Raw genomic sequence first — 12,241 nt, 5'->3', positions numbered from 1 at the left:
TGGGTTGGGGTTCCGGTGAGGGTAGTCCTGGCAGTTGTGATTTTGTAGAGTGGCTGAGGGGGGAGGGGTGTCATTATTGGCCAGATAGGGTTTGGTGTATTATCAAATGGGAAAATGCTTGATTTTTCATGACTGCAACAATCATTCGGTATTTCATAGTCTCAAGCATATAAGTGGTTGCAGTTGAAGCAGGCCATTCAGAAGGGGTTCCCTGATTGGCGAAATTTAAAAGTTAAGTATAGCTTGTCGGGCCTATGCTTCCAGACAGATCTTTTAGGGCATCAGGCCGTCAAGTGGTATAAATTAATATCAGAATATCTAAATAAAAAAACAAAAACTAGCCTAAAAGACATTTGGAGCATTGAGATAAAGCAGCAAATTTCTGCTACTCAATGGCCATGAATTTGGATTTGGAAGATGAGATGTACAGCGTCAGCATCTATGAGACAAACCTGCTTTGTTTTTTTTGTTACACAGAACTTTTTGGACCGCTGTTCGTTTGAAGAAGTTATATAGTTTTAAATCTAATAGATGCTGGCACTGTAACCTTGAAATAGGGACATGGGATCATTTTTTGTTCTATTGTCCTTTGATACTCAATTTTTGGAAGTTTTTAATATGGGGGGACATATTAATAACATACTGGAATCATCGATTCCATTAACCTACGATGTAGTCATCTGTGGGACACTATTGCATACTAAACCCCCACTGGACCGGTATAAATGCCAGCTTTTCATTATTATGACCAGGATTGCCATGCAAATGGTTACTCACAATTGGAAAAATTGGGACTGGATTAGTTTTACCTTTTGGTGGGCGAATTTATGTTTATATTATAAGTATGAGAAAATGAACACTGACATGTTGGGGCACAATTTATTCAGATTAATCTGGGGTCCATTAGCGACTTTTGTTACTTCGGTTTAGTTGTCTCTTACCTTTAATTTTCTATTGATTTGTACACACATCCAGGGAAGTGTAGGAGGGGGGATATCTCTTTTGTTTATTCCTTGATTGGATGTATTGGAAGGGGGGAGGAATCCCTTTTGTATTGTTACTGATTGATCGTAAGTGCTGATTCTTATTAATGTATGTATAATTTTTTTTTTTTTTTTAAAACAAGCATACAAGACAGTGGCGTGCCGACATCTATGTGCAGGACCAATGGCGCACCACCGGTTCTGACCCTTTCACACCTTACCGTTAGCGTTCTGAGGGGGAGGTTTGAGGGGGGAACCCTCCACTATAGTTATAAGTGCTCGTGCTCCCAGTACACTGAAAACTTCCGTTCTCTTGCTGTTCAGGTGTTTTTAGTGTAGTGGGGGGTTCCCCCCCCACACCCCTATTCAGAACACTAACGGTAAGGTGTGAAAGGGTTGGAACTGGCAGCGCGCTTTGGACCTGCGTGCAGGTGTTAGCGCGACACCTAACTTCCTGTCTGTGCTCTTAACTGTGGTTCTAGGCCTTTCTTAGCCATTTACTGTTCTCTCCTTCACTTTCTGCCCTACATCCATCCTTATATAAATACGCACAACTTATCTCTAAAAATAACAAATATATTTTGAAAGCAGCTCATTGATTGATGTCGTTCCCAGATACTCAGAGATGCGTTAGCTCTAATGAGGGGTGTTTGCCCCCCTTGTGGAGCTTATTTGTCCAGTCCTAGCATATATTATTCTTCTTCCATTAATCTGTTTTCTTTTTCCGTTATCTGTATATATGCTTTCCAAGCTTGATATTTGTTATTACATGCCTATGATTACAATTGGCAAGCAAGTAAAAATCCGTCACTTATCTTGGACATGGTTAGGGGTCCCAAAGTGGCCCCGTTTCGAGATCTGCTTCAGGAGACCCGAACTAGATTTCCAATATAATTCTTCTAGTAGTAACAACTGCCAACAGGAGACTTGCTGTAGAGAGGCATATTAGGTGAATAGCGTTTCTGTGAACAAAGGGAATCTAATGTTGAACTCTGATCAGCATACTTTCTATGCTGTATAAAATCATACATACCAGGGAAAATATGGTCTACAATACTTGAGCAGGTACATTCTACCTTGCAACTGACAAAGAATGCCGCCAGCTATTCACTTAACTAAGGGTCACGTGAGAGCCACATTGACATGATGGCATCATGATTTAAATGTCAAAAAGGGAATGCTCCTTGTAACAGCTTAGCATTATAGATTCCATAGTTAGGATATGTTGTCCCCCCCCTCCCCAAACACACACTGCTGTAACAATTCACTGACAGAAAGGAGAGAAAGATTACAAGAAAGCTAACCACTTAATTTCAATGTTAAGTCCTCACAGATTCAGAGTGTCTGAAGCATGTATCCACCGCTGTTCTATCTGCTACAAAAGAAGGGCTATGTCTCTTCCCCTAGTGGTGTTAACTGTATCTAGTATAGAATAGTGCAACTGCACCACTGTATGAGATCTACTGACCAAATGAGATACAAGTAGGGCTTCTTGGATAGCTGATCGGATCCTGCTAACATGTTCCCCGATCTGAGTTTTAATGTTCCTGGTCGTGCATCCCACATAAAACATCACACACGGGCACCGAACAATATGCACCACCCGTTGGGAATTGCAACCAGGTAGATTTTTTCTGTACCTAGTCAAGTAATTGCAAGAAGGTCTTACAGTGCTAACACATTGTGCATTTGTCGCATGTCCTATGCACTCCTTGCTGATTGTTGGAAGGTGGTTGCTCAATAAACTGTGATCTCACCAACTTTTGTTTCAGATTTGGACCTTTTGCATAAGCAAATTTCAGAAAAGTATGAAATTCCGGATGGAACTGTAAAATGTTCGACCGTGCTTTAATGATGTGTTTAATCTGAAATGCTTGTGAAGAATATGGGAGAACGCACAGTAGAGGTGCTTGCTGTTTCCTAGGCGATGGATGTAACAAAAAGGTCCTGTTGACATATAGTGCCTGCTTGTATGCTTTATTTACAACAGAGGAGGGATACCCTCTATCTCGGAACCTCAATTTCATATCTTCTGCCTGCGTAATGAAGTCTTCAGTGGTAGTGCACAATCTCCTTAATTGGAGAAACTGACCAGCTGGAATGTTTTTATGCAAATGTTAGGGATGGAAACTGTCGTATTGCAGCAAATTGTTCCTGTCTGTCTCTTTTCGGTGAATGCTGGTGGTAAATTTGCCTTGTGCCACATATATAGAGATGTCCAGGAATGCTACTTGGTGTTCACTCGTTGTCATAGTAAATTGCAGATTAGCGTCACATAGGTGTAACCATTCAAAAAAATGTTTCAGATCCTCTCGTGTGCCGATCCAAACTGCAAAGATGTCGTCTATGTACCTCTTCCAAATGAGGAAATACTGTCAGAACTGTGAGGGATATAAAAAGTTCCGTTCAAACTTTGAAACATATAAGCAAGCTTTAGCTGGAGCCATTTTGGCACCTATTGCGGTGCCCTTGACCTGTTTATAAAATTGCTGATCGAATTGGAATTAGTTTAGATTTAATGCTATGGAAGCCAAGCTCACCAAAAAATCTATCTTCGCTCTAGACCAGGGGTGTCGAAGTCCCTCGAGGGCCGCAATCCAGTTGGGTTTTCAAGATTTCCCCAATACATATGCATGAGATCTAGTAGCATACAATGAAAGCAGTACATGCAAATAGATTTCATGCATATTCATTGAGGAAATCCTTAAGACCCAACTGGATTGCGGCCCTCGAGGAGGGACTTTGACACCCCTGCTCTAGACCAGTGATTCCCAACCCTGTCCTGGAGGAACACCAGGCCAATCGGGTTTTCAGGCTAGCCCTAATGAATATGCATGAGAGAGATTTGCATACGATGGAAGTGATAGGCATGCAAATTTGCTTCATGCATATTCATTAGGGCTAGCCTGAAAACCCAATTGGCCTGGTGTTCCTCCAAGACAGGGTTGGGAACCACTGCTCTAGACAGTTCTAGATGTGCTCGTTCTTCATGAAAACTATCCATGACCGCTCTCTGTGGCACGTTGGTATAAAGTGCAGAGATGTCCACAGTAATAAACATTGCATGAGATGGAACTGCATTGTAACATATGAGAGCTGGTGCATGGCTTCCTCTACATATTTCATAGTATCCATAATAACCACTCCTCCTCCTTTATCCACGGGACGGATTATAATAGTATCATCTCTAACTAGGGCGGTTAATGCTTGGAAAAAGTAAAAAGGCAAAGAAAAAAAGTAAAGAGAAAAGAGATTGATTGATGAAGCATAATATATGCTATGACTGGACAAATAATCCCCCTACCTTCTTGCTAGTACGCTACTTCTACTTCAAAAAATTTTTTACATTGCCCAAGTAGGAAGAGAGTTGTCAACTATCTTTCCTTCAGCTTTGGACCCCAAACAGGCCTGACTCAAAAATCAGCTGAGATCAGACCAGTGGCTACTCTATTATAAAAAAAAATTACCCCAATAGTTAAAAAACACAAAAAACAAACCCAACACAAATAAATCCTGCAATGCCGTGCTGAAAAAAATCTACATAATCCGGAATAGCTTACTTTTTATTATTATTTTTAAGTGTATAGAAAAAGCAGGTCAGTGGGTACTACCTAAGCGTTCTGAGATTTGTAGTCCAAAACCAGAAGCCACCTGCCTTATCCCGGCTACTGGTTGGTCTCAGAGCAAAGAGTTTGTTCCGCTTTTACTGTGATTGTTCTCTTGTAACCCGTTCTGGGCTCCTTTGTGGGGACGGGCTAAATAAATGATTAAATAAACGTGCGCGCCGGAAGACAGCACTACACCACGTGACCCAGCTTGAACTCTTCCCGCGTGTCTCCTGCCAGCACCGTCCATTGCTAATTTAGATACACGTGCACATAGAGTACGACAACGCTGCTGACGTTACTGAAGTTTAGCTGTCAAGACTCGGTGGTTCGTTTTGCGCAACGCGCAGGCGTGAAGGTAACTGCGCAGGCCCAGTAGTTGCATTGAAGCGGTTCCGTTGCCTGTACTAATGGAATCTGGTACTATTTCCGGTGTTTTGGTCTTTTTATTTAAAGCGTGCTGTGAGCTTCTGCTTTTGGAGCGGTGGTATCGGGACTCGGAATCGCCCTAGCGCGGGACGGTGTGCTGGGAGCATTTGCTTTGGGAGAAAGTATTGAGTTCGGACTAGGACTGGATGGTGCAGAAGAGAGGTGAGGAAAGAGTAATGAAAAGTAGAAGAAAGAGTGATGAGTAGGTGGAAGACGAAGATGTGGAAAGAGAAACGAAGAAATAAGGGGGAACGCAGTGAAAACGTAAGAGATGAAGAAGGTATGGGGAGAGAGAGGAATAACAAGGAACGAAGGAGATAAATTCAGGAGGTCGGGGTGGAGAGTCTGTGAGGTCGATCTCTTCATCCCAGTCCAGTCCCCACGAGTTCTGTCCCGTCCCATCTCTGCAAACTCTGTCCTTTTCTGCACAAGCCTCGAACACTTTAAAATCATGTGTTTGAGCAGGGCAGGATTAATTATTCGAGGGCCCCTAGGCACACAGTACACTGGCCCCTGCCCCAATTCATTTACCTGTTTTCTTATTTACTTCCAAAAATCCTGGTTAGGAGTCTAGCTTGACCTAAGTCTTTATCATATAACAAATACACTAAATTCACGATTTCAATAGCCCAATCTAAAATAATAAAACGCTAGCTGCGCATGCGCACTCAACTGCGTGCTTCTGTAATCCCTGTTCCGTGAGATGTAGGTCTGTGGCTTTGCAAGAGTGCACATGTGTGAGTCCCCAGCCTTACTTAAGTTTCCTGCAACTACCACTCGCCGCTAGCGCTGGACTTCCTGCTCTCCGTGTCGGCTCCTCTCACCCTATCTCGCACTTAAACTGCTGTTGTGAGACATGTCAGGCAGGGATCGACGGAGGAGCCGCGGCACCTTTTCAAACCGCCCCCCAGCACCGCCGCCATCGTTGGTAAGTTGTTGTTTTTTTTAAACCTGGTAGTCCAGCGGTATCCCTACCTCGCTCTCGCGGCTGCCAACGCTGGAGGGAGCTTTGTTGTTAAGACCTGGCTTCTTCGGGCAGCAGCAGCATTTAAAATTCGCTGCTGTTGCCGACTTCAGGCCTTACCCTCTGGCGGGTCCTGCCTACTTCCTGTTTTCATGAAGACAGGACCGGCCAGAGAGGAAGACCTGAAGCCTGGCAACAGCAATGAATTATGAATGCTGCTGCTGCTGCCTGATGAAGTTCAAGGAGGAAAGGGAGCAGAGGGGGAGAGAATGGCTTAGAGGGAAGAAGACATGGCAGGGCATGCAGGGAAGGAGGAAGGTATGCCACACCAAGTGAAAAGGAAGGAGGAGATGCCATATGGAACAGAGAGAGAGAGAAGGCGGACACTGGATGGAAAGAGAAGAGAGGGCAGTGAATGGAAGGGGAAAAACAAGAGGGTGAACAGTAGATAAAAGGGGTGAGAGAGGGAGACAGGCACTGAATGGAAGTGTGGGGGAGAGTAGGGACAGCCGCTGAATGGAAGTCTGAGGGACAGGGGGAGCAGATGTTGGAAAGAAGTGGGAAGAGAAAGAAAGACAGATAGTGGGAGGGAGGGAGACAGAAAGGAAAGAAAAAAGAGACAGGGGCAGGGAGAGAGACAGAAAGACAGTGGCAGAGAGAGAGAAATAAAGAAAGACAGACAGACATATATTCTAGCACCCGTTAATGTAACGGGCTTAAAGACTAGTTTAACTATAAATTAAATACACAAATTTCATTATATCAGTAGCCTAGGTTAAAAATACAATTAGACTTTTCCCTGCCCTGTATATAGATATTATGCTACTACCGTGTTTCCCCGAAAATAAGATTAAGTGTGTTTTTTGGGCTCAGAATTAATATGACACTTTCTTATTTTCGGGGAACCACAGTATAACTGCTATTGTACCTGTGATGTGATTGATATTGTAAGGATGTTTGAGATCATGCTGTCATAACAGATGTAATATTTGTGATGCATGAATAGATGCTGTAACCCAGTGTTCTTCAACCTTTTTACACCTATGGACTGGTGTAGACTCAAATGCCACAACTAAACTACCATAAGAAATGAGAATGTATAACTTTTCCTATTAGGAGGCTACAAATATTTTTTTTTAAGCTATTTTCCAAACATGCCACAAATGGCATAAAATTCAGCAGATTTTGAGTAAAATCTAAGTACTGATTGGTTACAAGAAAATTAAATGTACTTTTTTCTAGCCCCAAAATGGCCATCTGATCAAAACAACAAGTTTCCCACTTTTTTTTTTTTTTTTTTTACCTTTTTGCATTAGTTTTTCATTACTAAAATAGTAGTCCTAAGACTCACTGAAGGCTTGACAATCCTCAAACAGAATCGTCAAGGATTTTTTTAAGAAATAAAAGAACAGAGAGAAAAAAAACCCTATCCTTCCCACCCCGAGTACTAAATACAATATATAATTGCCAATCAGTGCTGCTGCCAGATCGGTCCGTTCACTGGTCCAATGAGTCTCCAGCCCTGAGAAGTGCAATTGAGTAACAAAGACCCACTTCTCCTCCTCAACCTACCCGAAAGCTCGGGAAGTCACATCTTCCGCTCCTTTCACAGACAGCCCGAGGAAGACCGGGAAAAGAGCGCAAGCAACTTTCTTTGCACGCACAGCAGCTGCCTTTGAACTGCGCAGTCGGCAGACTCACCACGTGGCGCCTACTCCGCATGCCTCCCTTTCGAGATATGCGCCTCTGGCTCTCCAGTAGCCTTTGATCCATCAGCCACCATGCCAGGTTCACACGAACTCCCCGTTAGCAGCCCCGGTGCTGCCTGGATCTATCTAGCTATCCATTAATCCGGCCCCTGTGTTTGAAGCTTGTTTAGGTAGGGACAGAACTCGTGGGGACCGGACGGGGATGGAGATGGATATCATGGGGACATATTTGTCCCCGTGTCGTTCTCTGGTAGAGAACTTGACAAGTAAAAGGTACAGTAAGGAGGGCTGCAGGAGGGAGAATACATGCAGCAAAGCTGAGAGTGACAGGTTAGAAGAGTAAAGAGAGAAGACAAAATCCTTCTCTGCTTCAAGATTACAACACACAGGAAGCAGGAAACAGGTCCCACCTTACTGGGTTTGTCTCGCCGATTACAGGTAGTGGCCGAACTTGATAAACTTAGAATTGTTATGATGAAAGACGTTACGGTTGATATTACAGAACATTGGGAGAGGGATTAATTGGATTGTCTCTTGCGTGTTTAGTGTACAATGCTACATATGTCTGGCAGCGCTATAGAAATAAGTAGTAGTTATAAGTTGGAGGTTTGACCTGAAGAAACCATGGGTTGACCTCTTTGTTACTGTCTGATAATAGGAGGAAGGCCTGGGGTGGAAAACCTTTTGTTGGATGGTGGTATTATTATTTTTAAATTATTCATCCTTTTTATTTATATTCCTATTTTTATTTTTACTTTTATGCTTTTTTAGGATTTCTTATGAGTGTGCTTGCTTTGCCTCAATTTGGGATAGGGTTTTCATTCATTCATTCATTCACTTATTGTGATCTACCAGTGCTGCTCTTTATGTCATCACATGTAAATTACGTTATTTCCAACCCCGCCTCCTCATCACGTGCCCAATCTAACCTATCATGGCTAGTTTAGCCTTCTCCTATTAGGTTAAGATGATGTCATTTCAAACACGCACTCTTTTTGATCAGGTGATTGAAGCGCGTTTCATGCTGAGCTTCTACGTAATAGGTAAGTTTCTCGTTTCATCTTTTTTAGTGATATGTGTCCTCTGGCTTCCTTGATTTGTCATATCTATTTTGTTGTGGCCCTCTTAGCGCTTTCATTTTTGGTTCCCCTTTGCTTTAATTTGGATTTGTATCCTCTGCCCTCCGTTAGTCCTCTTGTATTCGTTTTGGTTTTCCAGTAGTATAGCTTCCCCCGTGTTAGCTCCCTTTGCATATAGCCCATGGGATTTCCTCAGCTTAGTAATGTAGCTAGTCAGCCACCCAACGTGCTCCTCACATTTTAAGTTCCCTGGACCCTGTTTGGATCTCCTTTTATTATTATTATTATTATGTACTTTGGCTTATAGTTTCTGTGCTCATGGGTCCCCCGAGGGACAGTAGGTCACTTCACCACAACGCACAATTTTAGTTTTAACCCTTTGTTCACACAGCTCCCTGTCCCAGAGATTTTTCCACCATTTATGTTTTACATGCTTTTTTTCTTTTCTGGAGCTTCACATCTACATATAAGCCATTTTTTTTTCTGTTTACAGATCGCATATTCACTTTTGGTCATTTAAGATTCTGTCATAAGGTTTTCAAGATACGAGTTTTATTTATCCTATATAACATTTGTCTTTCATATACATGTGTTCTACATAAGAGTCTTATATTCTGCTATCATATTGGTGTATCTTTATTATTTTACTAGGTTTTTGGGTTTATTAAATTATTTTAATTTTTAATTGTAATACTTTTGGATTGTTTAGTCTTTCCATGTATCTTTCACCTTAGGACTAGCAGGGTATGTATTTTAATTCTTCTCTTCCGTTTCAGTGATCCTTTTTTTCTCTATATTTAATCATCTTCAGCAAGAGTATACGCACTAGCACTCCTAAACTTCATATTTATCACTCCACTTTTTCACAGCTCTCGCTCCATCATTTCCACTCACATTCTTTCATAGCTCTCTTTTTTACATCTTGTACACCACCAATCACATGTAACATCTATAGTACTTCTGTATTATACCACACTGCTGCATGGTACCACATGATTCACTAATACACAAGTTGTTGTTATACCCATTATTACATTGTTACACCATCATTTTTTAGGACCCCTGAGGAAGACTCGTTTGTCGAAACACGGACCTTGTTGGGTCCAGTGTTCCCAGCGGACTAGGTCATTAAGGTGTTTATGTAGATTGCTACATATTTATGCATTTTTAATCAAGTCCATTTCAGGAACATCGTCTCTCCATAGTGTTTCTTGGTTTCTCTTGGAATTTTTTTCTCCGTGGAATTTCCGGGTCAATTTTTTTTTGTTTTGCTCACTGTATTTTGTTTGACACATCATGGCCTTTCAAGCTTGGGACCACATACTTAGCTTTCCAGAGGAATGATTACAGAATCTTTTAAAAGATCTACCTCCAAAGGCTGATGAACAGGCACCTACCCTCTTGGAACAAAGGAAAGACATTATTGCACTCTACACAGAGGTTATCAGAATGGATTTGCACTATGCATTCCTCCTGGAGTATTGTAGGAAACAGATGATACCACGTAGCCTATGAATAATGAAGGGCCCGACTATGTTGACTGACAATCAGGACTCTTTAAATGACTGGTATAAAATTTTAAATAAATGCTCCATAGATTTGATGATTTTACTGATCGAAACTTCACAGAATAGATCCAGTAAAATTAGAACGGAGCTAGACGTAAAACTCACATCTTAAGAATGAAGACTCAAGTTTTGAGAATGTTATACAAGACATGCAACCTAGAATGGCAGAGTACCATATTTTCACACATATAACGCGCGCGTTATACACGATTTTACAAACCGTGCATAACCATGCGCATTATACGCGTGAGCGCGTTTTACAACTTTTTTTTTACATAGTTCCCCCCCCCCCGACGTCCGATTCACCCCGCAGGACCGCTCGCACCCCCATAGCCTCCCCCCCCCATCATGGAGAAGCTCCTACCGTTGTCCTGCTGCTTCCTCTGCCGGCGGTCCCGGCCCTTCTGTGAGCCCTGCGTCTGCGCTGCTTCCTCTCGGCGGTCCCGCCCTTTCTCTGACGTCAGAAAAAGGGCGGGACCGCCGGAAGAGGAAGCAGCGCAGACGCAGGGCTCACAGAAGGGCCGGGACCGCCGGCAGAAGAAGCAGCAGGACAACGGTAGGAGCTTCTCCATGATGGGGGGGTGGGGAGGCTGTGGGGGTGCGAGCGGTCCGTCGGGGTGGGAGTGCGAGCAGTCCTTCGGGGTGGGGGTGCGAGCGGTCCTGTGGGGGGGTGAATCGGACGTCGGGGGGGGGGCATCAGGCTTTCAAGGTGGGGATAGGACTTCAAGGGGGAGAGGAGAGTCGGGGCAGATGAAAGGAGAGTCGGGCGGCGACGGGAGAGTCGGAGCGGCATGCGCGGTATACGGGTGTGCGCGGTATATTAAACTTTTTTTACATAAATTTGTGTTCCCCGCGCCCTATACCCGTGTGCGCGTTTTACACGGGTGCGCGGTATATGGGTGAAAATACGGTATAAGAGAGAAATTAAAGCCACTAAATTAGATAAATTAAAAAGGGATCAAGTAGATTATCAAAAAGATAGCGTATATTCTTGGTCTAAATCTAAACCAAAATACACCCGTAGAAAAACCACAAGATCTGTCTCTCGAAATTACAATGATAGGCCTAATACAATACAATCAAAAGTACAAAATACGTATAACCCTAATATCCATGATCGTGGCTGTAAAAGGGTTTAGAAGCAGCTCAATTGAGGAATATATCTCACCGTCAACAAGTCACATACCAGAGAAATTTATTGGGATTTATTAATTGCCATTATGAAGATTCACCAAAATGGTGTACAGCATGTAAGTTTTGTTAAGAGCATAACAATATTAAAATTACCCAAGTATAAACATAGATATAATAAATGAGGTAAACTCAATATCAACAAAATTGAAACCTAATAATAGGACTACCATGAATCAATATCAAAAACACACACTGCTAAAAGCACTGAAATTCAAAAAACAGAGAATACGATGTCAGCATAATACCTATACCTCCCAAATTTTTACTTTTTCCACCATTATTTAATTTGTACATGGGTCTGCTAGCAGAATTAATTGAGAGCAGGAGGTTTAAATCTCGTTTTATGCTGATGATATCCAGAATTGTTTTTGCTAAGAATAACCATTGCCAGATTCTGTCCAGTCTTAATAATAAACCTTATCTTTTGGAAAAATGGCTGAAAGATCATGACTTGATTTGCCTATATTCCCAATCTACTGCATTGTGGATATCGCACAAAGGATGATACTTTCCTGCCCATCCTTCTGTGGGTAGCTTTCAAATTCCCCTTAGCAGAAATTCTAACCTTAGGATTTGGTTGCGACAGCGCCTTAAAATTCAATAAAGAGAGAAATCATGTGGTCAAACATTTACTTTCAATTGCAGTTAATAACAGATGAAGCCTCTTCTGACTTGTACAAACTTGATTAAACTTGTGCATGTCTTTGTAA

At 42.4% G+C, this 12,241-nt stretch overlaps 1 protein-coding gene across 5 annotated transcripts in view; it reads left to right on the top strand.

The window, feature by feature from the left end:
• The first annotated feature begins 4,841 nt into the window (after positions 1-4,841).
• SAR1A (secretion associated Ras related GTPase 1A) overlaps positions 4,842-12,241 on the top strand; it is a 34,428-nt gene continuing 27,028 nt past the window's right edge. For 2 of the 5 annotated variants that reach the window (XM_033943847.1, XM_033943848.1), the window contains exon 1: positions 4,987-5,179. The gene's annotated coding sequence lies outside the window, so the exon portion shown is untranslated. Of the gene's footprint in view, positions 4,947-4,986; positions 5,180-5,741; positions 5,946-12,241 lie in introns of those variants that run through there. The other 3 variants (XM_033943849.1, XM_033943846.1, XM_033943851.1) reach the window with 3 other exon arrangements.

This window comes from Geotrypetes seraphini, chromosome 4 (genome assembly GCF_902459505.1).
Source record: "Geotrypetes seraphini chromosome 4, aGeoSer1.1, whole genome shotgun sequence".
Lineage (NCBI taxonomy): Eukaryota > Metazoa > Chordata > Amphibia > Gymnophiona > Dermophiidae > Geotrypetes > Geotrypetes seraphini.
This window is presented reverse-complemented; position numbering and strand designations above follow the sequence as displayed.